Source organism: Mustelus asterias, chromosome 19 (assembly GCF_964213995.1).
Source record: "Mustelus asterias chromosome 19, sMusAst1.hap1.1, whole genome shotgun sequence".
Lineage (NCBI taxonomy): Eukaryota > Metazoa > Chordata > Chondrichthyes > Carcharhiniformes > Triakidae > Mustelus > Mustelus asterias.
Window position 1 is genome coordinate 83,036,179 of NC_135819.1, and position 26,636 is coordinate 83,062,814.

The 26,636-nt window shown below is 43.4% G+C and overlaps 1 protein-coding gene across 3 annotated transcripts in view; it reads left to right on the top strand.

Annotated features, from left to right (window-relative positions):
- Positions 1–26,636, top strand: part of LOC144508105 (semaphorin-3D-like) — a 283,772-nt gene that overhangs the window by 12,038 nt on the left and 245,098 nt on the right. The gene's annotated exons all lie outside the window — the stretch shown is intronic.

Consider the following 26,636-nt stretch of genomic DNA (forward strand, 5'->3'; position numbering starts at 1 on the left):
CTGTGGTGGCCAACTCTATGTTGGGCATTGACCATAAGACCACAAGACATAGGAGCAGAATTAGGCCATTCAGCCCATCGAGTCTGCTCCACCATTCAATCATGGCTGATATTTTTCTCATCCCCATTCTACTGCCTTTTCCCCATAACACCTGATCCCTTTATTAACCAAGAATCTATCTATCTCTGTCTTAAAGACACTCAATGACCTGGCTCCACAGCCTTCTGCGGCAAAGAGTTCCACAGATTCACCACTCTCTGGCTGAAGAGAGTGGTGAATCTGCCTGGAGTGACTCTGTCACGATAGTCTCTGCCACATTTGCTGTAGAGGAGGTGGGCTGAGAAGATGCACTGTTTGCTGGTTTTCCTTGGGCCCTCTTCTTGGCCAGCTGAGCTTTTTGTTTCTCCTCTCCTCTTCCAATATCCTCCATCAGCCTCTGCCAACTCTATGCTAAGCACTGGCCATAAGACCATAAGTCCATAAGACATTGGGCCCGATTTTACCATTTTCATTCTAAGTGCTGAATCTGGGCGCAATTCAAATCCGATTTGGAAACCTGCTTTCAGGGGCTCCCAGATGCACTCAGTCTGAAAAAAAATGGCGAGTCTGAATCGCGCTGTGGGCGGGGCTTAGCGCGCCCGAATGATCGGAGCTCTGAACTGCACGTACGCAGTGAGGAAAAAAATTTGAAAATTGCGCTGCTGTCACATCGCTCCCGGGCCGCAAAAAGCGGATAAAGCGGCCCGGGAGTGATGGTCCCACAGACATCGCCCCCACCCCTACAACATAACTGTCCCCCTTATCCACCCACCTCCCCCCACTACACAGATTGATCGCAACCCTCTGCCCCCCTTCGCCCGCAGAGTGGCAGCAGACCCCCCACCGCCCCTGCCCCCCCCCGCCCCCCCCCACCAGACATCCATCTGGCCTCCCTCCCAGTATATTTCACATACTCACAGCCGGGTACTTTGACAGTTTCACTAATTAATGTACGTGCACTATTCTAACTGTGGAATCCCTTCTCTCTGCTGCCTGTACTTGCAAAATCCACCCAGGTACATATCCAGGCCTTTATTGAAGTTGTGTAGTGAAACATATCGTGTGTGTACAAATAACCGCTGCTTGATTCAACAACCTTGGCAATTGTGTCCAGCAACAGCCAACTTGCAGTAAATTCTAAGAGCTGCATTTCCAAGTTTAGAAGATAATTTGGGAAATGGTAATAAGATAATTTCTACTTCTTCTGAACTTGCTGGTGTAGGGGAAAAAAACAACATTCATGGCAAGTGAAATATAATCTAAGCAGCATTTATAACAGGAATGATCAGAATTAGAAATGTGATGGGATAGAATTAACACCCCCCGCCCCCCCCCCCATCCAAAAGAAAGTTCGGGCCTCCCCCCCACCCCTCCACCAAACAACGGTCTGGCCTTCCTTCTCCCGCCACCCCCCCACCAGACAACAATCTGGCCTCCCTCCCCGCAAACCCCCCCTCCCCCCGCATCCACCAGACAATGATCGGGCCTCCCACCTCCCTCCCTCCCCCCCCCCCCCCCCAACCAGAATTGGGCCTCCCACCTCCCTCCCTCCCCTCCCCCTCCTCCACCAGACAACAGTCTGGCCTCCCTTCTCCCACCCCCCACTACCAGAGAATGATCTGACCCGCCTCCCTCCTCTCCCAGCCACCAACCCCCCCCCTCCACCCCCCCCCCCCCCCCCCCCCCCCCCCACCGCCCCTCCCCACCACCACCACCGATCTGAGTCAGAGAGCCGTTGGAAGCTCTGAACGTACCTCTTCAGAAGCTGGAGCGCCCAAAACAGACCTTTGCCGAGCAGGTCTGGTAAAGGGGGAAATGCTGATAAAGTTGGGCGGGCAGTTCATTAATTCATTTTAAATGCATGCAAATGCATTTAAATCACCGTCGCGCCCGTTTCGGGTGCAAATTAGATCGCGGCCATTTACAGGCCTTGGTAAAGTGGGCATCTGCGCGGACGCGGGCACGGATCATGTTAATGGCCTCACGCCCGATTTTACCACGTTTTCGCATCTGACACAATGGTAAAATTGGGCCCATAGGAGCAGAATTAGGTCACTCAACCCATCGAGTCTGCTCCGCCATTCAGTCATGACTGATAGTTTTCTCATCCCCATTCTCCTGCCTTTTCCTCATAACCCCTGATCCCCTTATTAACCAAGAACCTATCTATCTCTGTCTTAAAGACACTCAATGACCTGGCCTCCACAGGCCATGGAGTCAGTGACTGTCTCCCAGTTGTCAGTGTCAATGTCATATTTCACTTGCAGGTGTCCTTGAGGCTGAAGAATGAGGGAACAGGAGGCTGTTACTTCATCATCAGTTCACTGGAGCTCTTTGGGGATATGGCATCATCCATCCAATGAATGTAGGTTCTAAGGAGCAGCTTAAAGAAGGAAAGAGAGGGCGAATGGTTTAGGAAGGGAACTCTAGAGCTCAGTAACAATAGTGAAGCCAAAATTAGGGATGATGCCCCAAGAGGCTAGAATTGATGGAATGAAGGGATCGTACAGAGTTATATATTTTCTCAAAAGAATAAATATGGCAAATTGCAGAGCACTGGGAGCTGACGCATACAGAATCGTTTCACTATAAACCAGTTCTTTAGAATACATTTACTTTAAAAAGCTCAGACTTGAGTATTTGCAATGGCATTATACCAAGATGTACCATGATTACAATACATTCAACAAAACATTCAACCTTAATCAACAACAGCAATGGGTTTATATTGCAACCGCCTCTAATGAGATGAAATATCCCTGCTTCCTGGGAGCTTTATAAAGAATGACACAGAGCCCCATATGGAGATAGTAGATCAAAAGGCAAATCTTAGTCAAAGAAGTAGGTTTTAAGGAGCATTCTTAAAGAACTATTGGATATACTTTTATCTAAGATTGTGAATGTGTGTTTGATATTTGTTGTTGTAAAAGAAGACATGAAAAGCAGATCCCTGGTTGATGCTAATACATGACGGCATGGTAGCACAGAGGCTAGCACTGCTGCCTCATAGTGCCAGGGACACAGGTTCAATTCCAATCTCGGGTTACTGACTGGGTGGAGTTTGCACATTCCCCCCATGTCTCTGTGGGTTTCTTCCAGGTTCCCTGGTTTGCTTTCATGGAACAAAGATTTGCAGAGTAGATGGATTGGCCATACTAAATTTACCCTTAGTTTCATGGGAATTAGTAAGTCTGTATGTGGGGTTACGGGGATAGGGCCTGTGTAGGATTGTTGTCAGTGAAGGCTCAATGGACCAAACAGCCTCCTTCTTCACTGTAGGGATTCTATGGTTCTATGATCAAAGGATGTTACTCCACAAACGGGAAATTGAGTCCAGTAATGTTACACTGTTGTTTTCTCCAGAAATGACTGATGTAATAATCAAACTCTCTCATTTACTTAAAATCTGCTCATTAGATCAGGAATTGTATGGAGCCAGATGAGGTGGATGAGCTCCTTAACGAGTACTTTGCATCAGTATTCACAAAGGAGAAGGATATGGTGGATGGTGAGTGTAGAAAGGAGGATGTTGACATTCTAGGACATGTTGAGATAAAAACGGAGGAGGTTTTGAAAAACATTAAAGTGGACTAGTCCCCAGGGGCAGATAGGGTCTATCCCAGAACACTGAAAAAGGGGAGGGAAGAAATTGTTGAGGCCTTGGCCAAAATCTTTGAATCCTCTTAAGCCACAGGCAAGGTGCCAGAGGATTGGAGAGTAGGTAACATTGTTCCCCTGTTTAAGGAGGGCAGAAGAGACAATCCGGGAAATTACAGCCTGTGAGCCTTACATCAGTGATGGGGAAATTATTGGAGAAGATTCTTATGGACAGAATGTACTCACATCTGGAAGAGAATAGGCTTATTAGCGATTGGCAGCATGGATTTGTGAAGGGGCGGTCGTGTCTCACAAACATGATTGAGTTTTTGAGGAAGTGACAAGAAAAATTGAGCAGGGCAGGGCAGTGGATGTTGTAAAACCTTCGATAAGGTTTCTCATGACAGGCTGATACAGAAGGTGAAGTCATCTGGGATCCGAGGTGAGCTGGTAAGATGGATATAAACTGGCTTGGGCATAGAAAGCAGAGAGTAGCAGTGGAAGGGTACTTTTATAACTTGAGGTCTGTGACAAGCGGCGTTCCACAAAGATCAGTGCTGGGGTCTCTGTAGTTTGTAATGTTTATAAATGATTTGGAGGAAAATGTAGGTGATCTGATTAGTAAATTTGCAGATGATACAAAAATTGGGGGAGTAGCGGATAGTGAGGAGGATTGTCAGAGGATACGTCAGGATATAAATCGGCTGGAGATCTGGGTCGAAAGATGGCAGGTGGAATTTAACACGGACAAAGGTGAGGTGATTTGGTCTACTGCAGAAGGAAAGTATACAGTATATGGTAGACCCCTTCTAAATAATAGCATACAGAGGGATCTAGGGATGTAAAGAACAGTACAGCACAGGAAACAGGCCCTTCGGCCCTCCAAGCCTGTGCCGCTCATTGGTCCAACTAGACCATTCGTTTGTATCCCTCCATTCCCAGAATGCTCATGTGACTATCCAGGTAAGTCTTAAACGATGCCAGCGTGTCTGCCTCCACCACCCTACTTGGCATTCCACGCCCCCACCACTCTCTGTGTAAAAAACGTCCCTCTGATATCTGAGTTATACTTCGCCCCTCTCACCTTGAGCCTGTGACCCCTCGTGATCGTCACCTCCGACCTGGGAAAAAGCTTCCCACTGTTCACCCTATCTATACCCTTCATAATTTTGTACACCTCTATTAGGTCTCCCCTCATTCTCCGTCTTTCCAGGGAGAACAAACCCAGTTTACTCAATCTCTCCTCATAGCCAAGACCCTCCATACCAGGCAACATCCTGGTAAACCTTCTCTGCACTCTCTCTAAGCCTCCACATCCTTCTGGTAGTGCGGCGACCAGAACTGGACGCAGTACTCCAAATGTGGCCTAACCAGCGTTCTATACAGCCACAACATCAGACTGCAGCTTTTATACTCTATACCTCGTCCTATAAAGGCAAGCATACCATATGCCTTCTTCACCTGTGCTGCCACCTTCAAGGATTTGTGGACTTGCACACCTAGGTCCCTCTGTGTTTCTATTCTCTTGATGGCTCTGCCGTTTATTGTATAACTCCCCCCTACATTAGTTCTCCCAAAATGCATCACTTTGCATTTATCTGGATTAAATTCCATCTGCCATTTCTCCGCCCAATTTTCCAGCTTATCTATATCCTGCTGTATTGTCCGACAATGTTCATCGCTATCCGCAAGTCCAGCCATCTTCGTGTCATCCGCAAACTTGCTGATAACACCAGTTACACCTTCTTCCAAATCATTTATATATATCACAAATAGCAGAGGTCCCAGTACAGAGCCCTGCGGAACACCAATGGTCACAGACCTCCAGCCGGAAAAAGACCCTTCGACTGCTACCCTCTGTCTCCTGTGGCCAAGCCAGTTCTCTACCCATCTAGCCACCTCTCCTTGTATCCCTTGAGCCTTAACCTTCTTAACCAACCTGCCATGAGGGACTATGTCAAATGCCTGACTGAAATCCATATAGATGACATCCACGGCCCTTCCTTCGTCAAGCGTTTTTGTCACTTCCTCAAAAAACTCCACCAAATTTGTAAGGCACGACCTCCCTCTTACAAAAACCATGCTGTCTGTCACTAATGACATTGTTCCGTTCTAAATGCACATACATCCTGTCTCTAAGAATCATCTCCAACAACTTCCCTACCACGGACGTCAGGCACACTGGCCTATTAATACCCGGGTTATCTCTGCTGCCCTTCTTAAATAACGGTACCACATTCGCTATCCTCCAATCCTCAGGGACCTCACCTGTGTCCAATGAAGAGTCCACAGTTCCCTGAAAGTGGCAACACAGGTGGACAAGGTGGTCAAGAAGGCGTACGGCATGCTGGCCTTCATTGGTCAGGGCGTTGAGTATAGGAATTGGAAAATCATGTTGCAGCTAGGCCGCATTGGAGTACTGTGTACAATTCTGGTCACCACACTACTGGAAGGATGTTGATTCAATGGAAATGGTGCAGAAGAGATTTATCAGGATGTTGCCTGATTTGGAGGATATGGATTATGAAGAAAGGTTGAACAAACTTGGATTGTTTTCATTGGAGTGTCGGAGGATGAGGGAGGACCTGATAGAGGTTTACAAGATTATGACAGGCTTGGATAGAGTGGATAGTCAGAGTCTTTTTCCCAGGGTCGAAGAGTCAATTACTCAGGGGCATAGGCTGAAAGTGAAAGAGGGAAAGCTGAAAAGAGATGTAAGGGGAAAGTTTTTCACACAGAGAGTGGCGAATGCTTGGAACGTGCTGCCGGAAGAGGTGATGGAAGCAGATTCTATAACAAAGTTCAAGAGGCATCTGGGTAGATACATGAATAGGCAGCGAATCGAGGGATATGGAACATGTAGAGGCAAGAAAATATTAGATTCGAGAGGCATCTGTGTCAGCACAGACTTGGTGGACCCAAGGGCCTGTTCCTGTGCTGAACTGTTCTTTGTACTCTTTGTTCTTTGAATTGCATATAGTAAGAGTGAATTAAGTGACTGCAAGTGAGTCAGAGTTCTGTACCTGAATCAGAATAATGCTGGAATCAGCAATGCAGTCTTTTTGTGGCGCCTGATTTTAATTTTGAAGCAACCTGCTATTGTGTAAAGTACATGTCTGTGTTTTTCCATCTGCGATTCTGAAGCACACTGTTTATAACGCATTCATCTGCATAGTTGTTTAAAAGCTGACATTTCCTTCCTTATTCATTTCCCTGCTCTGTTAAATGTATAATTAACATAAATGCTATCTGAACTCAGTACTGTCATCTTTTCTCAAGATATAAACATACAATTAAATGCCCACATAATGAGAAAGAGGAAAGAATGCAATGTAATCATGGCCACGGCAGGAGACAGTTTACTGAGAATACATAGCAATAACTGTTGATCACTAAGAACAGATTGGGCCAATGGATAACATACCTTTAACTATCACTAAAATTGAGGTAGAGTTACGCAGCCCCTGTGGATCGGGAAAAGGCAAAGTTCGAACCACTGGCTCCTTTGTTCCAATCTTTTGCCTAATCCGGCATGACTTGTTTGTTACAGTTCTCTTGTTCAGAGTTGAAAAAGGACATTGAGAAAAGGTCGGTCTCTGTGGGAATGGCTGGATCTGGTGGGCAGGGCAGCTCCCTGTTGGCTTGTGTCTAATCACAATATTCTGAAACAATCACTGAGGAACAAAGCCAATGTTTCTAATCTTTCATTATTCCTGAAATTGTGTACGGTCAGCCGTCCCAAGAGGGAAATTCTTTCCAACAACCATTTTTCTCTCTTATGAAAAGAATACTCTTGACTTAACAGATCAATTTCACTGAAGGAGGTTGCAGGTGAAAGAATCTCTATGCCATTAGAATAAAAACAACAAATCCTGGAAATGCTCAGGAAGTCTAAGACATCTGTCAAGATAAAAGACAGGGTAACATATTGGGTCATGACCTTTCATCAGCCCCTTGTCTGCTATTACTGTGTGATTAAGCTTGCCTTTACATTGGCCAGTCTCACTTGCCAACACTGCAATGGGGCAACAGGCTCTTTGTAAGGTTTTTCAGTTTGTAGCTAGTTATTCCATCAGTTAATACTACAATTTCTTGAGTAGACAGCAGGCTCACTCGCCTCTCATTGCAGTGTGGCTGATCAGTAAAACCACAAAATGTTCTAAATTCTCATGTTTGTTCTCTATATGAAAGCTGTATTTTGAGCTCCACCACTCCAGAAATTAACAGCATTGGCACTTTATACAAAGATGTATCATGAGGAACAGTCCTTGCCAAAAGCCAACATCTTCCACTGACCCTGGACAGTCTACTGTCCCGCCCTCTAATACTCTATGAAGACTCTATCAAGGATGCAATCTATTTCATTTCTTGATGGGAAATTCTGCATAATTAATCAGATTCCTGAAGATTGTTAACAAAAATCTAGAGTATTCACCGATCTTCATAATCTTCACTCTGGCCTAGGTGTTAATAAAACAGCAGGAAGATCATTGGAATCAAGAAATGCCTGGGTAAAATGTCAGAATAATGGTGATAATCTCCGTTCGTATGGAGTTCATGAAATAAGCAGAATTTAAGTGAAAAGACAGGTTAAATCTCTGCTTTTTTTGCATTCGTTTCTGCTTCGCTCATCAGGTCCTTGGCGAGCTGCTGACTGAATGGTGCCTAATGACATTGCAGTGACTTACAATGTTAAAAGGAGTAATGAATTGCAAAGGTCTGAACTTTAAGTCCAGTCTGTGTTAATGGAAGGTGCTTGTGACAGCTGTGAAAGAGCCAGCGCTCCCTTGGCTGCTCATAAAGCTGTTCTCAGTTTCTTGACTGTTGTCATTCTCATCGATCATGGACTTCTCGCCCATTCATTGTCCAGTGTCACTCTGATTGCAGATGGCAGAACAAGTGGGAATTCGGAGATACGAGCACCTTTTGTTTGCTCAGTGGCTGCTTGGGTGAATTCCTGCAGAAAAAATACAAACATGTGAAGGGTTAATGTGAGGCTGTTCATTTTCAACCTTATACAAGGTAGCTCCCCTCTTTTATCAGGTCTGCTGTACAATCTGTCGATCTGGGATGTGGTTTGCCTTAATGAATCACAAGTCTATATCTTACAGAGTTAGATCAGGGGTCTAGATAAGGGAGGACATAAGGAGTTGTGTTGAAAGCTCTGCAGTAACTGGAATTCCCAAGGCAAGGTAAAATAATTGCAGCAATATGTTTATTTAAGGTGAACTAGCATAATAGTTTAAATTGCTTCATTTTGATTTGATTTGATTTATTATTGTCACAATTATTAACATACAGTGAAAAGTATTGTTTCTTGCATGCTATACAGACAAAACATACCGTTCATAGAGAAGGAAACGAGAGAGTGCAGAATGTAGTGTTACAGTCATAGTTAGTGCAAGATATGTCCATTCAAAAGTCTGACAGCAACAGGGAAGAAGCTGTTCGGTACGTGACCTCAGACTTTTGTATCTTTTTCCCGAAGGAAGATGGTGCAAGAGAGAATGTCTGGGGTGCGTGGGGTCCTTAATTATGCTGGCTGCTTTGCCGAGGCAGCGGGAAGTGTAGACAGAGTCAATGGATGGTGATGCGCGTTATCATACACGAGGCTTGATGCTCAGGAAATAAAGGCTTTTATTTGCTGTAACAAGGCAGCTGCCAATTATATACACGATCCCAGACTGAGGGGTCCCAGCCAGAGCAGGGACCTTTATACCTCTCCCAGGAGGCGGAGCCCGACTGGGATGTACCACAACACAACAATACAAAGGTGTAACAACCCCACCCTAACCCCAACAGCAACAAGTAGCGCAACCCATCCCTAATCCAACAGCAACATATGTACATACTTGTAGTACTGGCCAGACCCCGGCTCAGTACTATCCAGTGGGAACCAACGATGGTTCACCACAGATGGGAGGCTGGTTTGCATGATGGATTGGGCTACATTCACGACCTTTTGTAGTTCCTTGCGGTCTTGGACAGAGCAGGAGCCATACCAAGCTGTGATACAACCAGAAAGAATGCTTTCTATGGTGCATCTTGTGCAGAGTATTTAAAAACATAATGCCACTCAACAGAAAACAATTCTCTCAAAGGTCTATCTTAGTTTGTTACAAATAATTTGGATGGTTACATTTGTATACTCACACACACACACTCACTCTCACACACACACTCACTCTCACACACACACTCACTCTCACACACACACTCACTCTCACACACACACTCACTCACACACACACACACACACACTCACTCTCACACACACACTCACTCTCACACACACACTCACTCACACACACACTCACTCACACACACACACTCACTCACACACACACACACACAGCACTGTTAGGTCAATCAACAATCTGCCAGGAGTGTATGTGGGTAGGTGTGCGCTAACTGCTGTATTGGTCTTGTCAGAATGTCCAGAGATTGTGCAGATATTAATCACTTTGCATCTGTAAATTGGAGGTCTAATTTCTGCTTGAGGTCTCCTGTGCGAGATTGAGTTGTCCTAAATGTCGCCAGTGCCAGAGTGGTTCAGAAAAAAATGATGTACATGAGGTCTAAACGGCAGCCACCCGAGTAAAGTCCAAATTGGAGTCAGGAGGTCCATGATGCTCCCCTCCTGCTCCATATTCAATTTCACTGCCTCACCCCCAGTTACCATCCTCCTCTCCTGACCACAAGCTGAAGCCTGCTCCCCACCCTGAGGGCCGCTGACAACGCCTCCCGATTTCTCTGTTGTTTAGTGCAGAAAGCTACTCACTGCAACTCACCTAATATTTTGCAGGAATGATGTCCTGGGAGCAGGTATTGCATTTGGAATGTTAATTGGTGCAATTAATAGTGAATTGGGTAATCTTGATCCCCATTTTACCACAGCTTATCTGGTCCAGTTTGAGTCTGCTCCTAATTAACTCTGTTTGATAATTGGTGTGGTATGACAGCTAGCTCCTGGAGGCAGTTCTGGAGCCTCCGCAGGACCCGACAGAGAGATAAACTGCTTCTCATCACAAGCCCAGATACCATCTCATGCAGTTAGTCATGAGGATGTTTTCCTTCACAAATTCAGCCGAGTCCGTGGCGAGTCTCTATGATAAAGTTCCATTCTTCCTTAAAGCTGTCCTTAATTATTGAATTTCACTGTGGCTGGTTTATTCTGGAGTTTATTTCATTGCTTGATATTGACTTATTCTGGATTTGATCTCGATAATGGACTGTTACTGCCCGGTGCTAAAGCAATAGACGTTCCATATTCTGATACCTCACCTCAGCCAAATAACAATCATGAGGCCATTACACCAGCCTCAACTTCTGGTAATTTATCCCAATTGGATGAAATAATAAACTATTAAAGTTGTATTTATTTGAAGTTAGACTTTCCTTAGCCCATTCTAATTGTGGTTAACATGTGTACAGTTTTCGTTCTTAATCCCATCTGTCTTAAATTATTGCCTGAAGTCAGACACAGTGAAACCTCTGCAATAAACTACAGAATAAAACAAACTCTTTGTGGAATCAAATAGCCTGAAATGGCTCCTGAATCACTGGTGTTTTGCCGGTGAAGCCAAAATTCTTAATAAAAGGGTTTGAGAATGATTAGAAAGATCAGCACATGTACAGCAAGTCTGTACTTCTCTAAGAATACACCTATTCGAATCGTTCCAGGAATGAGGTGGCTTGGAGAAGTTTGCGAAGAGAGTTGATTGGGTTATTCACAGAATCATGAGGACAGCATAGGCAGGGGGAAACTGCTGCCTCTGTTGGAAAAATCAAGAATGGGAGAATGTGCCTTGACCTTTTCTCCCAATTTTCTTCCTTTCCTTTCTCCCTTTTAAGGTGCTGACCTTTCCTCACCTCACATTCACACCAAAACACCTTCATGAATCTCTGATCAGAGCTGGAAACCGAGCTCACTTCCCTGGTAAAGGGGCATGGAGGCTAATTGGAGCCCTCACACCGACCTGCCAGATAACACAATAAGAAACCTGGGACCTTGTGGCTAGATGGATCATAATCACACGACACTGAGCCATTGAAGCAGTGAACAAGAAACCACCCAATGCCTAAATTTAATACTCATATCAATAAGTAATAACTGTAAAGCTTCTCCATAGAGTTAGAAGCTGAGATGGTAAACTGCAATGAAGAAATCTGTATCACATTGAAAAAATCCACCGTGGCAGCAGTGCATATTGAAAATGTTGAGTGGACCCAAGGTGATGCTGACTATGTGTTTATTCTCTGTGTTACCAAGATATTAGCACTACCTTAGCCAGCAATGAGGCAGCAAATACTACCTTTGCAAGTAGTGAACTTTACACTAGAACATAGAACAGTACAGCACAGTACAAGCCCTTCGGCCCTCGATGTTGTGCCGAGCTTTGTCCGAAACCAAGATCAAGCTATCCCACTCCCTATCATTCTGGTATGCTCCATGTGCCTATCCAATAACCGCTTGAAAGTTCCTAAATGTCCGACTCCACTATCACAGCAGGCAGTCCATTCCACACCCCAACCACTCTCTGAGTAAAGAACCTACCTTGGACATCCCTCCTATATCTCCCACCATGAACCTTATAGTTATGCCCCCTAGTAACAGCTACATCCACACGAGGAAATAGTCTCTGAACGTCCACTCTATCTATCCCCCATATCATCTCATAAACCTCTATTAAGTCACCTCTCATCCTCCTCCGCTCTAAAGAGAAAAGCCCTGGCTCCCTCGACCTTTCCTCTTTGGAGGATAAGACCTATCCTCCAAACCAGACAGCATCCTGGTAAATCTCCTTTGCACTCTCTCCAATGCTTCCACATCCTTTTTATAGTGAGGTGACCAGAACTGCACACAATATTCCAAATGTGGTCTCACCAAGGTCCTGTACAGTTGCAGCATAACCCCACGGCTCTTAAACTCCAACCCCCTGTTAATAAACGCTAACACACTATAGGCCTTCTTCACGCCTCTAACCACTTTTGTGGCAACCTTCAGAGATCTGTGGATATGAACCCCAAGATCTCTCTGTTCCTCCACATTCCTCAGAACCCTGCCGTTGACCCTGTAATCCGCATTCAAATTTGTCCTACCAAAATAAATCACCTCACACTTATCAGGGTTAAACTCCATCTGCCATTTTTCGGCCCAGCTCTGCATCCTATCAATGTCTCTTTGCAGCCTACAACAGCCCTCCACCTCATCCACTACTCCACCAATCTTGGTGTCATCAACAAATTTACTGACTCACCCTTCAGCCTCCTCCTCCAAGTCATTGATAAAAATCACAAATAGCAGAGGACCCAGCACTGATCCCTGTGGTACACTGCTGGTAACTGGTCTCCAGTCTGAAAATTTTCCATCCACCACCACCCTCTGTCTTCTATGAGATAGCCAGTTTCTTATCCAATCAGCCAAATTTCGCTCTATCCCACACCTCCTTACTTTCTTCATGAGCTGACCATGGGGAACCTTATCAAATGCCTAGGGAAAATGTTAAAACAATACTTGGCACTGTTTATGTTTTCATATTTTTCCTTTATTGTGCAAAAATATCCTCAGACGTTCCTAAAATTATGAACAAATGTAACATACAACCACCTACTTTTAGCAAACAACAAACTGAGAACAATCTACTGACACCAGGACTGCTGCGAGATTGCAATTATTACCAAACTGACTGGTTTTACACAGAGAATTCGCTTAGAGCAATGAAGAGCAGGCAGACTGAAGTTATACTACTTAATCTGAACACACAACGCAGAGCTGATGGGAACTGCCAATTAAATACCAATATAAAGATTTGGTGAGCACCAGAGGACACAGATTTTAATTGGAAAACGACTCAGAGGTGACATGAGGGAAAGCCTTTTTATTCAGTGAACGGTGGCGATCTCTTGAGGATAGGATGGAGGAAGATTTAATTGTGGCTTTCAAAATGAAATTAGATAAATATTTGAAGGGAAATATTATCTTAAGAGAACAATACGATTATTCTGTATTATTAACTTACTTTTAATGTCCTTTTAATCCTTTGCATTTGTTCGGCATTAACATTAGGTTGTGTCTGCTGACAATGTGTCTTCAATTGTTAAAGGTGCAGACTGCCAGGTTTACTCTAGTTGTTTAATAATCAATTAAAATAAAGTTGTATGAGAGGAGAGAGTATCTCCCGGACATGGTCACCGACTGATTGGCAAAGTGTGAAATGGGATCACAAGACCAAACTCCACACCAGTGTTAAATTGACAGAATAACTAGGCTGCCTTTGTTGCAGTGAGGCTTTTGAAACACCATTAATATGTCATTCTTTTAAAATATGAAGCACAAATCAAAATTACAGTTATGAGAAGAATCTCTCCAAATGATCACAGAATGGCAGACAATCCCAGTTTTCAATAAGATGTTCCAGGATTTCTGAAATGACTATATCACTTACTCCTTCACTAAATTAGAACCTAGTAAAATTCTCCCTCAAATGAATAAGAGCTTTTTGGAAATTCTCCATTGAGATGGGGTGGCCATACTCTGCCTGTACGAAATGCAGAAACATACATTCTGCAATTAGGGAATCGAGGAATGATCTTTAGCGAGTCAAGAGGACGCAGATACAATATAATCCAGGTGAAACAACCCTCTCTGATTTTCAGAATCTCTCTGGGACTGTTTTCACAATGAAGGAAATAAGACATCTTTAAATATTAAAGGGACATCATCAGCAAGTGCAGCCCATCTGTCCAGAGCTAACTCAAAAGATGGAAGAGACATCAGAAATAAATTTGAGACAGTTTATTGTTCATTATCTGAAAATAAAGCATGTTAAACCCTGTTAAAGTGCATGCCGGTATGAGCTTATAGAAAAATATTTTTGTTCTCCCTGGTTGACGTTCCTGAGGGCTGTTCCTTTAACAGTGATTGCTGGAGCAGCAGGCAGCATGGTTTAAAGTATAGATATATATTTACTGTCTACATCAATTAGAATTTTGCCTCTAGCAATAATTCACCACAACAGCATTTTTAGACTCCACTTCTGGCTGCGGTCTGTTAGTCTTCCAGCTAAAACATCACTGAGTTGGAAGCTTTAGCTTCTATGTTGCCGATAGCACCACATGCTATCCACTTACCTCTGGGGTGTCACATACAGCTCGGACACAGAATTCCCGAGATTCCTGCCAGCAGGACCCTACAAAGGATTCCGGGCACGGTTAATTAGACTTGGCACCAGGAGAAAAGCTCCATTTGTTTTCCACCAAATTGCTACAAATTTAACATTGTGTTTGCTTTAATCTTCACATCTGAGACCCCATGAATATTATTTCTGTTTTCCATCATTTGTTTATGAAACACTGATCGTGTGTGCCCGTGGCATTAGGGCGAGGGTAAAATGTTTTGTCCCTGCAGGATGACTCTCGCTGCCTTATAGGTGGAGACGGGACGGGGAGAACCCTGTATCAGTTGGACTGGGACAGTGCTTGTTTCTTCTGAGAGCCCCTAAAGCTTGGTGAATCCAATGGTCTGTTTTGTATGTACCCCCATCCCACCAGGCACACTTTCGACCGGAGAGGCACAGGTGTGTCGGGTGGCTGGCCCACTGTTCTCCTGCCAACCCTTGATCCAATCCTATTCATACAGGGAGGTGGGTAACACCCCCACTAGACAGTCCACCATCAGGCCCATTGAGGCCCTGAATGGCCAGTTCTTGCCACTTGAGACTCTCAATCTGCCTCTGCCGCCACAATACACTGGCCAGCGGGAGACGGACACAAGAGGTTAGAGTTTCACCAGCTGTGATGAAAGGGCAGGAAGGAAGGCAGTAGCCTCCTTTTGGGCATTGCCCTGTGTACATCAGGGGCAACCTCTGACCCCACAGTGAGTAAAATCCCAGCAAGGATTGAAAGAAGTTGCAGGGCTTTCGAGCGAAGAGGTCATCGAAGGAAAGATAAAAAAGAAAAAATCCAAGGCTCACCAGGACCTGGGAACAGGAGGAAGAGATGCAAGCTGAGACACAGACCCAGAGTTGTGAGTAGAGCCCCAAAGTAGCAAGTAGCAGAGAGCAAGAACAATAGGGTGGCACAGTGGTTAGCACTGCTGCCTCACAGTGCCAAGGACCCGGGTTCAATTCTGGTCTCGGATGACTGTGTGGAGTTCGCGCATTCTCCCCGTGTCTGCGAGGATTTCCTCCGGGTGCTCCCGTTTTGTCCCACAGTGCAAAGATGTGACGGTTGGGTGGATTGGCCATGATCATTGCACAGGGTTACAGAGCCTAGGTAGAGTGCATTTTCAGAGAGTCAGTGCAGACTCAAAGGGCTGCACTGTGGGGGTTCTATGGATTATGTAATCTCAGGGCTCAGCAGAAGAATAGAATCCACACAACCATTCCCAGAATTGTTCCAGAATGTAGAAGGCCCACAACAGAACCTAAACTGGAGAGAAAGGGACAGAACTGATACAGGATTACACAAAAATGATCCAAAAGACCAGGTCAGAACTTTTTGCTGCAGGATCCATCACCTACGATGATAGCACGGCAGGGTGTTGATTAGATTTCAGCTTATAAAGAAGTATTAAATGTTTCTGACTCTTATTTCAGTGTCAGTCAGAATTTAATAATTGAAAGGAATAACTTTAATCGAAGATTTAAACCAAAGACTGGGTGAAAACATGGATTTCTTCATCAGCGATCTCGGTAGGTTGGCAAAGAGTCACATTTTAAAAGACGGCCTGATTTGCAACAGAGTCGGAGTCAGAGTTGCAGACAAAGCATTATCATACCTCCTACAGACAGGAGAGCATCGCACGCTGGTGAAAGCAGTACAGATCATGAGGCAAACAGAAGCTAAGAAAGGGTCATTTAAGGGGAAGCAGAGTCCTGTTGAGAAGATGGAATGAGACCATTCAGTTTGTAAACCATAAAAGAGCAAGCACTCCTGAGCCCAAGCCCGACAAAACTGGACAAAGCTCACCAACCACCGTTTCGAAATCTGCAAGGAGAATATCCATCAGGTGGAGCAGAGGACCACAACTGTGCAACAATAGACCAGCTCAAAACTTTATCCCTGGAAAATATTGATAACCTCGAGAATGAGGGAGAAAATTTAAAACAGCCACGTACAAGAAGTGGAAGAACCACAAGAACAGGAAATAATCTTCTTGGGGGTGGGAAATTACACTAAAATCAAATTTTAAACTTGAAATGGATGGACATCCCACAGCGTTTAAAAATTAGACACAGGAGCAGGAGTTTCTATTTTATCAGCTGAAGTCAAATGGCTCAAACAGATTACATTGCAACACTCATCTATTAAATTACACGATCCTGGGGGACTATGTTAAAAATGAAAAACCAATTTACTCGAGCCTCTGTCATTCAAAATCAAGAATGTTCTCTACAAGGCAGAAAGGCATGTCTAAAACTGGAATTAATCTGTAAAATGAATGAAGTTGGTGGTGAAAATTACAGCATTATATTCCAAAATGAATTCCCAGAATTATTAGCAGACACACAGTGACGAGTCCCATTAGAAGGATCCAAACAAGAGGATTTACACTTCAGTGAGGGGATTGAAGCATCTCCACCCTTCATCACTCAGAAATTACCAGCTATTGAAGGAAGTTGCATGAAATAAAGCAAGCCCAGAAAAGAGATGAAGGATTTCTTCAAATTGAGAATATTGCCTGGAAGGATGGTTAGACTATTACCCAATTTAATAATTAATTACCTTGTTCTAGACTCAAAACATATTAACTTGTTCCTTGTGTTGTAATACATTTGTACAGATTTAAAATGCGTGCTACATTCCCAGAAGGCTAGCCCTTGTTGTCCATTTTTAATTGCTGATCAGAAGGTGGAGGCCTTCTTGAACCACTGCAGTCTATGTGTCCACCCAGAATGTTGTTAGGGAGGGAGTTACAGAATTTTGACCCAGTGTCATTGAAGGAATGGTGACATATTTCCACGTCAGGATGATGTGTGACTTGAAGGGGAACTTGCAGGTGCTCGTGATCCATGTACTCGCTGTACTTGTTCTTCTGGGTGATAAAGTTGTTCATTTGGAAGTTTCTGTTGAAAGAGGCTTGGTAACTTGCTGCAGTGCATCTTGTAGATTGTGAATGCTGCTGCCAGTGGTAGATGGTATGAATATTTAAGGTGGTGAATGGGGTGTCAATCAGGTGGGCTGCTTTGTCCTGGATGGTGTTGAGCTTCATGAACATTGTTGGAGCTGCACTCATCCAGGCAAGTGGGAAGTATTTCTTTCATTCCAATCTGAACTTGTGTCTTGGAAAAGCTTTGGGAAGCCAGCAGGTATTCACATGCAGCCACCGAACCTGTTCTTGTGGCTGCTGTATTTATGTGGCTGATCTAATTCTGTTTCTGGTCAATGAAAGGAGCATAGGAATAAAGGAAATAGGAGCAGATGGCTATTTGGCCAATTGAACCTGCTCCATCACTCAAACAGATCAGCCATTTTCGCACTGTCCCCATAACCCTTGGTGTCATTAATATCCAGGAATACATCAATTTCTGTTTTGAACGTGCTCAATGAATGAGCTTCCACAGCCTTCCGGGGTAGAGAATTCCAAAGATTCACGACTCTCTGAATGAAGAAATTCCTCCTCCTCTTAGCCTTAAGTAGCCTGCCCTTTATTCTGAGACTATGTCGCTTGGTTCTAGACTCACCAGTCAGGGGAAACATCTTATCTACATGTACCCTGTCACGCTCTATCAGAATTTTGTAAGTTTCAATGTGATCAGCTCTCATTCTTCAAACTCAAGCAAATTCAGGGCTAGTTTCCCCGATCTTACATCATAAGATGATCCTGCCATTCCAGGGATTAGTCTGGTGAACCTCTGTTGCACTCCCTCCATGACAAGTACATTCTCCCTTAGACAAGGAGACCAAAACGATGCACAGTACTCCAGGTGAGGTCTCACCAAGACTCTATACAATTACAGCAAAACATCTTTATTCTTCTACTCAAATCCCCTTGCAATGAAAGCCAGCGTACTATTTGCCTTCCTAATTGCTTGTTGCACCATGATGTTAGCTTTTAGTGACTCATGAACAAGGACACTCAGGTCCCTTTGGACATCAACATTTCCCAACATTTCACCATTTAAGAAATATTCTGCCTTTCTGTTTTTTCCACCATTTACCATATAATCCATCTGTCATGTGCTTGGCCCCTCACTTAGACTGTCCAAAACCCTTTGACGCTTTCTTGCATCCTCCTCCCAACTCACATTTCTATCGAGTTTTGTGTCATCAGCATATTTGAAAATATTACATTTGGCCCCCGTATCTAAATGATTTATATAGATTGGGAACAGTTGTGCAAGCACTGATCCTCGCGATATTCCACTAGTAATAAGCTGCCATCTTGAGAATAACCTATTGATTCCGACTCTCTGTTTTCTGTCTGTTAATGAATTCTTAATCCACACTCGTGTATTACCCTCAATCCCATGTGCTCCAAATTTGTTTACGAACCTCTCCAGGATTTTGATAGTGGTGTATGCAGTGATGGTCATGTCAAGAGAAATATTTAGATTCTCTTTTGCAGGAGATTTCACTTCATATTACTTCATATTAATATAATAGTTAATATGAATATACACTAATATTACTTGCCATTACTCAACACAGGGATGAATGTTGTGTATATTTTGCAACATGTGGGCAAAGGCTGCTTCAGTATCTGAGGTGTTGGGAATGAGGTGTTGGTGTTGGGACACTTTACAAACATCAACAAACATCTGCATTTCTGACCTTCTCATGGAGGAAGTGTCATTGATGAAGCAGCTGCAGATGGTTGGGCCTGGGATACGGCTCTAAGGAACTCCTGTAGTGATACCCTGGAGCTGAGATTATTGACCTCCAATGCCACAACCTTCTTCCTCTGTGTTAAGTATGACTCCAACCAATGAAGAGTTTTCCCTCTGATTCCCATTGACTTCAACTTTACCATGGCTACTTGATGTCTCACTTGGTCAGATCTGCCTTGATAGCAAGAGTAGTTACTCTCATATCATCTCTGCAATTCAACTCTTTTGTCCATGTTTGGATGAAGGCCGTAATAAGGTCAGGAACCAAGTGATCCTAGCATTGGTGAGCAGGTTGTTGGGGAATAAATTCCATTGGAGAACACAGTCAACAATGCTTTTCTTCATTTTGTGATTGAGAATATAGACCGAAGGGGCAGTGATTTTATCTATGTTACTATTTGTAGACAGGACCCTGGGTAGTTTTCCTCATTGTCAGGTAAATGCCAGCTTTGCTGAAACAGCTTGGCCATAAAAACTAACTTTCAGTCATTTCTTTCAAAAGGTACTGATTCACTTTTAAATTATATTTTAATTAGAGCTGCTCCATTTATCTCTCGTTGTCGCTGCCTTATTCCCTGGTTTCATTTCCTTTCCAGAGAGTGATCCGATGCCACCCTTTAATTTACAACTCCATCTATTATCATTTCCTTCACTTCAAGCTGTCAGACATGCAATGGGGTTTATTGTAATCATCTTGTCGCTTCAGATTAACTCTGCATCAAGGAATGTGAAAAGACATCTGATTCTTTTTGAAGAGTCAATTGCAGTTATTAGTAAGGGATTATCACAGTTTTCTAATCGTCTTAACAATGCTTGTGAGGAAATTAGGTTTACCAATGAAAAGCGTTGGACATAACTGGGACATGTGGTGTCAACAGTTTCAATGTCATCAGTTTAGTTCAGATTGCTGGCACTCTTATCTCTATGGTGGATTCAAACCACGTTCCAAGATCTGGCTTCATGGTTCATGCTGTATTTGGTGTAATACTGACAGAGTGGAACATTGTCAGCAGCAGCCCCATCTTTCAGGTGAAACATTATCCGCTGCCCGCTTAATCATTGATTCTAATAATTGCATGGGTCTTTTTAAGAAAGTAAAACAGGACTGTACTTCATCCAATCAAAACAAATGTTTAACGCTGTTTTAATTCCCTCTATTTTTATGATGAATTTATTTCACATTACACAGCAGTGTCCTTTGACAGGCACATTTATTTAAACATAATTCATTTCAGATCAGCTCCGCAAAATGAGTTTGACAGTTTCTTGATGTTTGTTTGCTTTGAAAGTTTCCCTCAATCTTACAAGTTCTAAACATGCAGCCAAAGTTTGAGGAGCAACATGGGGTTCCCTTCACTCGCTGGGCAATGATACCACCCAGGACTGTATAACTGGTTATTATATCTATGGTTTATTGCTGCGATTAAATGTACGTCTACGTACCGACATTTACTACACTCCAAAGAGTAATTCATCCTATGGGGCATCTTGAGGCATTTCAATCGTGTAATCCAATGCTCTGTAAAAGTGGCCATTTCATTCTTTCTAGATGGGGAGGGAGAGGCAGAGGCATTTAGAGTCATAGAGTCATAGAGGTTTACAGCATGGAAACTGGCTCTTCGGCCCAACTTGTCCATGCTGCCCTTTTTTAAAAAACCCCTAAACTAATCCCAATTGCCCGCATTTGGCCCATATCCCTCTATACCCATCGTACCCATGTAACTATCTAAATGCTTTTTAAAAGATAAAATTGTACCCGCCTCTACTACTACCTCTGGCAGCTTGTTCCATGATGTGGAGATGCCAGCATTGGACTGGGGTAAACACAGTAAGAAGTCTCACAACACCAGGTTAAAGTCCAACAGGTTTATTTGGTAGCACAAGCTTTCGGAGCGCTGCCCCTTCATCAGGTGAAGGGGCAGCACTCCGAAAGCTAGTGGCTTGTGCTACCAAATAAACCTGTTGGACTTTAACCTGGTGTTGTGAGACTTCTTACTGAGCTTATTCCAGGCACTCGCCACCCTCTGTGAGAAAACATTGCTCCTCTGGACCCTTTTTGTATCTCTCCCTTCTCACCTTAAACCTATGCCCTCTAGTTTTAGACTCCCCTACCTTTGAGAAAAGATATTGACTATCTAGCTGATCTGTGTCCCTCATTATTTTATAGACCTCTATAAGATCACCCCTCAGCCTCCTACGCTCCAGAGAAAAAAGTCCGAGTCTATCCAGCCTCTCCTTATAACTCAAACCATTAAGTCCCGGTAGCATCCTAGTAAATCCTTTCTGCACTCTTTCTAGTTTAATAATATAATTTCTATAATAGGGTGACCAGAATTGCACACAGTATTCCAAGTGTGGCCTTACCAATGTCTTGTACAATTTCAACAAGATGTCCCAACTTTAAAAATATTTAATTGAGGTATTGCTCATCTGACAACCAATTTCGGTCAACAAGCACAAGCCTGATAGGTGAGCAGACTGGATAGCCTCAGGTTTACAGAGGGCGGAATGTGGGAGACTGGACAGAAATGCATTCAAATAGTCAAGTCTAAAGGTAACAAAGGTTTTGGATAAGCAGCTGAGCTGAAGCAGGGGTGAAGATAGGTGATATTACAAAAGTGGAAATAGGAAGTCATAATGATGGTGTGGGTATGTGGCTGAAATCTCACCTCAGGGTCATACATGACACCGAGGTTGTGAGCAGACTCCCTCAGTGTTATAGTTGGCAGGAAGAAGGATGGAGTCAATGATGATGATGGAATCTGTGCCAGAACTGAGGACAATGGCTTCAATATTCCCAATGTTCAGTTGGAAGAAATTTCTGCTCATCCAGTACTGGATATTGGATAAGAATTTTGATAATTTTGAGACAGTGGTGGGGTCGGGAGAGATGGTGGTGCTGGGGTAGAGCTGTCTCCTGTCAGCATGTATGTGGAAACAAATCATATCACCAAGAAGCTGTGTGTAGATGGAAACTTGGATAGATCCTTGGGGACACCAGAAGTGGCAGTGCAGGAGCAGGAAGAGAAGTTATTGATGGTGATTCTCTCCGGACAATTGGATAGGTAAGAATGGAAGCAGGTGACAGCAGTCCTACCCACTTAGATGATAGTTCAAAAAAAAACTTCACACCTGCACAATTTTACTGTGGCTAGTGCAAGCACTTCCTGGATATGCCCTATTTCCAGTTTTGGCTTGGATTCTTTTCTGCTCTATTTCCTTCTGAAGAGGAACATTTTTCGAAATTAAAGGTGCCATATGACTGGAAGTTATTACTAGAAATAACACCTACCTGGTGCTGGCGCGTAATAGGTTGAATATCCTCCCTCTATTCATCTTCTAATTACCAATTACTAAAGAATTGGTTAGTAACATTCCGCATACTAAACAATGCTGATTGCTTTCGGTGTAAGGTGTACGAACACCATTGCCCTGTTCCTTCAGGAAAATATGCACATGCCTGAAATGTTTGGACTAAAATGGACAAAAAGCTTCAAGAAGTGATCTCTGTCGATAATGTGAAATTTGTCACAATATCCCAAGGTTGTCAGCTACATGCATCGTGCACTGTTGCGGTTAATCAGTAACCTGAGGGTCACTCCAAAAACGTAATGGCCCATTGTACACAGGAGGTAATTGCACAATCAGATACATTTCAGAATGCAATTACCAAGATCTAACATCATTTCTGAACTTCTCCTTTAATCCCTGGCAAGAGTTTACTTGTCCAAGAGATTCTAATACATTGCATGAGTTGATGGGAATCAGCGACCAACACAAATTAATGCTCAGATCTCCCTTCATTACTATTCTCCCTTTCTTGCATTCTTTCTTCTCTTATTATCTGTCTCCCAGGCTCTATATTTCTCTGGCTTCCTTTCTCTATCCATTTTCCCCTCTCTACCTTTCCCATTCTTTATTTCTGTCTCTCTTTTCCACTCTGCAACCCTGACCCAGGAGAAAATGCTCCAACAGGTCAGATTTACATTGCAGGGTGGTTGGGATTCAGTGGACATCGGGCTGCTCCAGGAATCCATGGGCCTCGATCCTCTTTGCCATCCTTCCAGCAATCACTGACACTTTCCTGGTGCTGTCAGTGAATCGGATTGGCTGGCAGCTCCAGTGGGTGGGACCTTCACCCCAATGAGGGACAGAACACCCAATCAGCCCTCGTTAGTCTGCCCCACAGTGCTTTATTGTTGTGGGGCGTGACGGGGCGGTGTGGACGATGTCAGCTCCATGCCAACGTTATTTCCAGAGAGATGTGCAGCCCGTATTTCCTGTATTATTTAGCCCTTCACCTCTGTTCAATATCCTGTATAACTGTGAGCTTAGCAACACATGGAAAATATGTTTTTAAAAAGGTCTATCCTGTGTACTGCAAAACGGTGCCAGCTGTTGAACTGCCAGCTCTGTGGATTCTAATTCCACTCCAGGATTTGAGCATGACCCAGGCTGATACTCTAATGCAATACTGAGAGAGTACGGCACTGCTGGAGTGCAAGGTTTGCTCTCTCAGGTGGACGTAATAGATTCCCTGCCTCTATTTCGAAGAAGAGCAGGTGGGTTCTCGGTGGTGTCCTGGCCAATATTTACCCTTCAATCAACATCACAAATGCTGATTATTTTCCCCCTATCACAGGGATGTTTGTTGTGGCTAAATGTGTCCAAACTGGCTGCCTCTGTGGTGATACATCAAAATGTGTCATTGACTGCCCAGCACTTTAAGACATCCCGTGGTCATGAAATGTGCCACATAAATGGAAGTCTTTATTTTCTTGGTTGTATTTTACACATATTTCTATAAAGCAAGTGTTAATGGTACAAAGTGTGTCTGAAACGTTTACAGGGCACTTCAAACCAACTTTAATATTTAATGCTTTGCTTAAAAAATAAAACAACACAAGGGAATGAAATGTGGTGTACACAGCTCTTCTACACCCTTTCTTCCAAATAAAATGGTCAACAAAGATAAATGTTAGTACGGAATAAAGCCTTTCCATCATCCACTGTAACTAAGCCATTCAGGGCAGAGGAGGTTTCCATTTTTGAATGCTAGTTTAAGATGAGTTAGTTGATTATGTTATCAAATCTGAATCAATAAATTAAGCTACTGAAATCTATTCCCACTCGACAATATCTGTCGGGCATATTCTTACCCGAGGTTAGAGAGCTTATGCAGAGATTCAAGGCTTCACAATCCTGGGATATGATTTGGAATACTGTGTGAGTTTAAGCAGCTAAAATCTAGCAGTGTATCAGAGCTCCTTCCCACTGCACCTTCAACTTGAACAACTCAACCTGTTCAAACATTGATTATCTAGAGCTCAACCCCAAGACCACTTGATTCCTTCAGTCCCAAAGAGTCATAGAGGTTTACAGCATGGAAGCAGGCTCTTCGGTCCAACTTGTCCATGCTGCCCAGTTTTTACCACTAAGCTAGTCCCAACTGCCCATTTTTGGCCCATATCCCTCTATATCCATCTTACCTATGTGACTGTCTGAATGCTTTTCAAAAGACAAAATTGTACTCGTCTCTACTACTGCCTCTGGAAGCTCATTCCAGACACTCACCACTCTCTGTGTGAAAAAATTGACCCTCTGGACCCTTTTGTATCTCTCTCCTTTCATCTTAAACCTATGCCCTCGAGTTTTAGATTCCCCTACCTTTGGCAAAGGATGTTGACTATCTATCTGATCTACATCCCTCATTATTTTATAGACCTCTATAAGATCATCCCTAAGTCTCCTATGCTCCAGGGGAAAAAGTCCCAGTCTATCCAGTCTCTCCTTATAACTCAAACCATCAATTCCTGGTAGCACCCTGGTAGATATTTTCTGCACTCTTTCTAGTTTAATAATATCCTTTCTGTAATAGGGTGACCAGAATTGCACACAGTATTCCAAGTGTGGCCGTACCAATGTCTTGTACAACTTCAGCAAGATGTCCTAACTCATGTATTCAATGTTCTGACCAATGAAACCAAGCATGCCAAATGCCTTCTTCACCACCCTGTCCACCTGTGACTCCACTTTCAAGGAGCTATGATCCTTTACCCCGAGATATCTTTGTTCTATAACTCTCCCCAATGCTCTACCATTAATTGAATAAGTCCTGCCACGGTTCGATCTACCAAAATGCATCACCTTGCAGTTATCTAAATTAAACTCCAATTACCATTCATCAGCCCATTGGCCCAATTGATCAAGACCCCATTGCAACTCTAGATAACCTTCTTCACTGTCCACTGTGCCACCTGTCTTGGTGTCATCTGCAAACTTACTAACCATGCCTCCTAAATTCTCAACCAAATCATTAATATAAATGACAAATAACAGTGAAACGATTAGCTGGTCAACCATTACCAGTGCTCTGAAAGCCTGTTTTCCTGGCATTAGGTTATTGCATCCCAGAGGCTTAGCTTTTTTCTGAAATTTAGCTGCAAGGCATGTCACCTTGAACAACTGCTGAACCCCGAAAGAAACTGTGCTTAACTGCCCCTTACCATGGGAACAATAGTTAATTGGTAAAATTGGCCTTCGCATCCCAGGATAAGGAGAGGGATAATCATAAGACTGAGGCCCCAGTGTCTGTGGAATGACATTTTGATTTGAATCATTACTTGAAGGTGAAAATAAAGACAGAAGAACATTAGAAGACGCTATTTAAAATGAAAATTACCGTAAAAAAAAACAACTGTGAGATCTTATGAACTTATCATTATTCCTTCCACATGTACGGTTTAGGTTAATGTTTATGGGTCAAGGGAGTTACAATGAGGTTTTGTATTACAGTGCTGGAGATAAACACTTACCTGACCTAAGCACAGTATTCCAACAGATCCAACCAGTTCCCATTTACTCAAACTGGATTCCTGATCCAACCATAACACTGAAATTTTTTTTAAAAGGCCCGAGAGTCAGAAAGCGTTCCCTGGTGATTTTACTTTTAATGCACAACAGTTAATTCCCATCTAATCTCACCTTGGTACGACCGCAAAGTTTCAAAAGTTTCCATTAGATATAAAAAAAAGTCAAGAATTTCTGAACTTTATTTCCATTCGATTGTAGATACGTAAACAGGATTTGTGGCATGAGGTCTTGCAATCTGTTCATTGTATCTGTGTGTTATCCGAGGTTAATGGTAATTCAGGATAGAATCCTGGT